Source organism: Triticum dicoccoides, chromosome 5B (assembly GCF_002162155.2).
Source record: "Triticum dicoccoides isolate Atlit2015 ecotype Zavitan chromosome 5B, WEW_v2.0, whole genome shotgun sequence".
NCBI lineage: Eukaryota > Viridiplantae > Streptophyta > Magnoliopsida > Poales > Poaceae > Triticum > Triticum dicoccoides.
In genome coordinates this window covers 519,304,779-519,311,016 of record NC_041389.1, presented here as the reverse complement: position 1 = coordinate 519,311,016, position 6,238 = coordinate 519,304,779, and the positions used below count along the sequence as shown (strand labels likewise).

The 6,238-nt window shown below is 44.2% G+C and overlaps 1 pseudogene; it reads right to left on the bottom strand.

Moving 5' to 3' along the window:
• Nucleotides 1-1,564: 1,564 nt before the first annotated feature.
• LOC119309904 lies at nt 1,565-3,663 on the bottom strand (annotated as a pseudogene).
• Nucleotides 3,664-6,238: the final 2,575 nt, after the last annotated feature.

Sequence of the window (6,238 nt, the reverse complement as noted above, 5' to 3'; positions counted from 1 at the left end):
AAGTCATCAATTCAAAAAATGTTAACTAAGTCAAAAAATATTCATGAATTAAAAAACTATTCATGCATTTCAATAAATGTTTCTGTAAACAAAACAAATGTTCGTGATTTTATAAAGATGTCCTAATTTCAAAAAGATGTTTGTCGATTCAAAAAACTGTTCGCCGGTTCAGAAGTATTTTATGTCTAGGATTTGATTAGTTTTTGGAAAGTCTTTATATGTCTAGGCATTGAGAATAGTTCGTGGTCGATGAGATTTGTTTTTAAAGATTTAAATATTCCCTTGCGCGAGACGATGGCAAGTGTTTCGTGCAGCGACAAGCTCATTGCCTAGGATACCACGTCGAATGCATTACGATCACGTGGACATTGTGTCCATCATCAACGAGAGTGGGAAGAAAGATATGTGGCAACATGGTGAGCCACCGTGTTAAAATAAAGAACACTCATATGTCTAGATATTAAGTCATACTTATTTGGCTAGCATGTATTTTTTGTGTCTCCTGTTGCAACGCACACCCCCCTAGGGGGATTGACTACCGACATCACTAAAAATCTTTGGTCTATTTCTTTTTTGTCATAAATTTGATGTCTCGTGTTCTTTGCTCTCCTGCATCATTTATTCTTAATTATCAATCTGTAAAACTGACATATTGGTGCAATTTCCCTGAACTCGAATTATTTTATTTTGGGTCTATAAATTTTCTGATTTTTTTGTTGTTCACCCGTTGCAACGCACGGGCACTTTTGCTAGTAATAACCAATGAAAAGAACCGATAGGTATAAGCTCAACAGCTGGGCAGCTTAGACACCAAGCTCACATCTGAGCCGGCTACGAAACACCACCGGCTCATCGACAGCTTACAAGTTAGGAACTCCACTAAAAATGCTAAACAGGTCGGTCGAAAACAATCCACAACACCAGATTCCTAGATTGCAAATATAATTGCAAATATAATTGTATCAGCGTAAAATTGCTCTGCCACTAGCAGGATAGAACACAATACACACTTGACAGCAGAGTAAAACAAGGGAGAAAGTACTCCAACAAGACGGGCAAGAGAAGTGCAGTTTTGCATAGATAACGTCTGAAGACAAACGAACTATGTGTGTCCTCTGTAGCACTAGGACAAAAAAGGTTTTTCAAGAAAAAAAATAAACAGACCCTGTCCGACCATATAACTTAACTACTTACATCTAACCCTTTCATAAAAAAACTACTTATATCTGACAGAGACTGAAAATCGACAATGTTTTCCACCACATGATTTAAAGCAAAAGCCTACTTGATTTAACTATTTAAGCCCCTGAATATCATGTCATTCGAAAAGGGGGAAAACCGCCGTACCTATGAAGAACAAGTTATCAAATGCAGTATTTATGAGCTCACAGCTACATCTTGAAAAATAATCTTGACAGCTGACCAATAGTTGAGGCCCCACATGATAATGTCACAGTTTTACTTCATTGCAATGCATACAACAACAGGTTAGTGTTACTTTGAATCGGAGTATCGACAGTATTGCTTTCTGATGGTCGCATAGCAAGAGTGAAGCTACTGTTTGTCAAGCTTTCTGCTTGCATCCTCTTGAAACTCGAACCCAGCCTGACTTGGCAGCATTACTTTTGGATATGTCACCTGCTTGTGTGATTCGATCCCTGCTTGATTCAGCAGCCTTCCCTTTGTACATGTTATCAATAGGCTCCAAAGCTATGCAATCGCCTCCTTGTGGAATTCCATCTCTAGCTTTCCCTCTGTATCAGAGACAACAAAATGGGCCATGTTTAAGTGAATAAATTTTGCAGGTGCAGAAACAACAAGTCATAAAGCAAGAGCACATCTTCCAATGAGTTCTGGTTATAGAACACAAGTTCACTCCACCGAGCTCTCTTTCTGAATGCAGAATTCCCGTCACTCCTATACATCTCCGTATACTGAACATCTTACTAGAATGGAGGTTCTAGTGCCATACAAAACACGTGACTCTGTTCCCGGTAATATATCAAATATTTAGTGTGGTTATTAGCTTAACTAGTTAGCTTGCCTCATTTTCTCAGTCTAAGCTACATATTTGAACTGAATTCATCTAGAGACATTCTAACAAGAGAAATATCATGTTGTAAGTGAATCTAAAATAAGTCCGCAAAATCCATACTCAGTAGCATCCCCTGGTTAGACCTATCTAATGATGCGGGTGTCCGCTATCATACTACCTTCTCTGAGATCAAACTGGTATGTACAGCAAGAAAAATAGTTAAAACGCACTAGTTACAGATAATAACCTGGCAGACGACTCAGAAGTCAGATAGCTGGAGATCCCACTTTGAAGGTAGGTTTGAGTGAAGCCATATGTTCTTTTTCCATCAAATTTAGCGACTCCTTGTACAACCTTGTTCCTCATGTTCACAGCAAACACAACTGCCCTGCGGTTCATCTCTTTAGCCTTGGCCATGATGTAAACAACATCATCATCATGCAAACTCAGAGCAGGGTGACCTCCCTGGAGTCTCTCAAAGGCAGTCCGAGTGCCCTGACCATCCAATACATCATGAAGCAATTCACAATAACTCTGGTGCACTGGTATCTTGAACATATCGAGTGTGCGATCCTTCTGCCAGTTCTGCCAGGGCTCCATCATTTTCCATGTGTTGGCTTCAAAATGTTTGGTAGTCAAAGTGGTGTTGAAGGCTACTTGGCGCCGTTTGAACTTCAATCGCATCTCAAAGAAGTTGATATGGCCTTCCACAATGGCAATGTCTCGAAAACGCTCAGGAGAGCCTTCGCACCTCTTGTTCAAAGGTGGCGGCAATGCACAGTACCGAAGAACAGTGCGGCCCGTGAGAACCTCACAGAACAGAATGCCGTTCCATAGGTCGACCCAGGCCACCAGACCATCTTTGCCTCTGATAACCAGCACCTTGCTTGTAAGTATGCGCGAGAACCTCTCCGGTTTATCAACATGCATCAGCCTGGTGCTCCATGTCCAGGTCTTGGAGTCAAAATGGTGGAGGTCATACTGTCCGTGGACGCCTGGCCGCCTGCCCAGTGGATGGCGGCGATGATAAAGCTGCCGTCACCACGGCAAACAATGCCCGCTGAGCAGTCGGAAAAGACAAAGGAGCTGGCATCGGCTAGCCGGCGAAGAGTTGGGTTGGTGCCGGCCTGGTAGACATAGTAATGATTGATGTAACCGGTGGGACTGAGGTGTTTCTGAGGGCCAACGGCGGCGCGGAGGAGGACCAGGTCGTCCTGGGCGGCGACCACCATGGGCGTATTGGTGAACTCGCTGGGTTCCACGCCGTTGGAGTGGACCGTGAGGCAGGAGACGCGCGGCGGGTGGGCGATCCAGAAGGTAACCCGGATGCGGTGGTCCTTGAAGAAGGGGGCATCGGCGGTGGTGGCGTTGGTGCGGTCGTCGATGTAGGCGTGTATGTCGAGAAGGATCGACTGCGGAAACGAGTCCAGATCGTGGGGGTGGGTAGGCGACCGGACGTCCTCCGCTTCGTCGTCGTCCTCCTCCTCCTCCTCGTCTTCGTCGTCGTCCGTGTAGATCTCGTCCTCGGAGCAGGAGGAGTACTCGTCCTCCTCCGTCGGGATCTCGTCCTCGTCGATTCTGAGAGACGAGAGGTCGATTCCCTTCATTCCCAATCCCTTATCCTCCATGGCGATCGGTTGGTTGGTACTCCACAGCAATTGGTCTCGGAATTGAAGAGGGCGAATCAAGGGACCGGCGGCGGCGGCGGCGATCTAAGGTTGGCTGATTTGGGCATCAAGAGGATCAGATAGGAGGCAAGTGTGTGTCTCGTGGCGGCGGAAATAGGGACTCCAAACCCCTAGCCCGAGCGCAAAGAGGTTTCTAGGTTCGAGTCCCTACCGGCTACAGGTAAAGGGCGATGCTAGGCGCTGGCCGAGCGGCCCGTCGCCCACATCGGTCGCTCCCTGAGCCGTCAGATGCATGCACGTAGCCGTCCGATCTGATCCCCTCCAGCTCGTCCTCCTTGAGAAAGCATCTTGTGCAACGGCAGAACTGATGCACCAGGCACTTATGGGCCGTTGGATGAGGAATAAGGGGACAGGATTCTGCCTCAAGGTGGGCTGCTGATACTTTTGTATACTCGTCCTCGTTTTTGTAGGAAACAACAAAGAGGCGCAAAATCTATTTCTCTGCAAGCTCTGTCACCTTACATGTCTCATCTCTTTCTGTATTTTTTTCAATACAGTTCGCATGAACTGCTACCACCAGAAGACAAGTTCATTTCAAATAGCTATATCAGTCGAGCCATGACCACTTTGAATCTGCACTCTTACTATCTGTGTGCAAGGAAATGCTCCAACAACACTCCGGATGGATCACTCTAGATTGGTGCTCCATTTCATTTTGAAGATACATATTTAACAACAAAAAACATGGCACTAGTATCAACTGATCAGGTAGCAACATAGCATCGATTATCTAGTTCATGATGTGGAATGTGACGCCCCCGATTCAATCGTACACTAATCATACACGCAAACGTGTACTATCAAGATCAGAGACTCACGGAAGGATATCACAACACAACTCTAAAAATAAAATAAGTCATACAAGCATCATAATACAAGCCAAGGACCTCGAGGGCTCGAATACAAGTGCACGATCATAGACGAGTCAGCGGAAGCAACAATATCTGAGTACAGACATAAGTTAAACAAGTTTGCCTTAAGAAGGCTAGCACAAACTGGGATGCAGATTGAAAGAGGCGCATGCCTCATGCCTGGGATCCTCCTAAACTACTCCTGGTCGTCGTCAGCGGCCTGCACGTAGTAGTAGGCATCTCCAGTGTAGTAGGAGTCGTCGTCGATGGTGGCGTCTGGCTCCGGGGCTCCAACATCTGGTTGCGGCATCCAAGAAGAAAAGGAAAGAAGGGGGTGAGAGCCCCTCCGAGATTGGATCTGTCTCTCTGTCTCTCTCTGTTTCTGTGTTCTCATATTCTGCCCTTTCACTGTTTCTTATATATCCGAAGATCTGTAACTCCGATTGGATTGAAACCTTTGCCAAGATATTTCTCTAAAAATTAGCTTTCTTGCGGCCAAAGAAGAGTGTCAACGGCCTTACGGGGTGCCCACGAGGGTCAGGGGCGCGCCCCCTGCCTCGTGGCCCCCTCGGGCACCGTCTCACGTTGGTTTTTCTTCCCAAAAATCATAAATATTCCAAAAATAATCTCCATCCGTTTTTATCCCGTTTGGACTCCGTTTGGTATTGGGTTTCTGAGAAACATAAAACATGCGACAAACAGGAACTAGCACTGGGCACTGGATCAATATGTTAGTCCCAAAAATAATATAAAAAGTTGCCAAAAGTATATGAAAGTTGAATAATATTGGCATGGAACAATCAAAAATTATAGATACGACGGAGACGTATCACATGCATTATACGTGACTTGCCAACTTCAACACAAGTATTTCTCAATTTCAGAATTACCCAACTAACATGACTATAACATGACCACCTTTATATCTCAAAACAATTATCAAGCATCAAGTTGATCATACTATTCAATTCACTTCGTATGATAGTTTTTATTATACCCAACTTGGATGCCCATCATTCTAGGACCAATTTTATAACCATAGCAAATACCATGTTGTTCTCAAAGACTCACAAAATAATGTAAGTGAAGTATCAGAGATCAATAATTTCTACAAAATAAAACCACCGCCGTGCTCTAAAAGATATAAGTGAAGCACATAGAGCAAAACTATCTAGCTCAAAAGATATAAGTGAAGCACATAGAGTATTCTAATAAATCCCGAATCATGTGTGTCTCTCCCAAAAGGTGTGTACAACAAGGATGATTGTGGTAAACTAAAAAGCAAAGACTCATATCATACAAGACGCTCCAAGCAAAACACATATCATGTGGTGAATAAAAACATAGCTCCAAGTAAAGTTACCGATAGACGAAGACGAAAGAGGGGAGGCCTTCCGGGGCATCCCCAAGCTTAGGCTTTTAGTTGTCCTTGAATTATCTTGGGGTTCCAAGGGCATCCCCAAGCTTAGGCTCTTGCCACTCCTTATTCCATAGTCCATCAAATCTTTACTCAAAACTTAAAAACTTTACAACACAAAACTCAACAGGAAATCTCATGAGCTCCGTTAGTGCAAGAAAGAAAAACCACCAGTTAAGGTACTGTAATGAACTCATTATTTATTTATATTGGTGTTAAACCTACTTTATTTCAACTTCTCTATGAT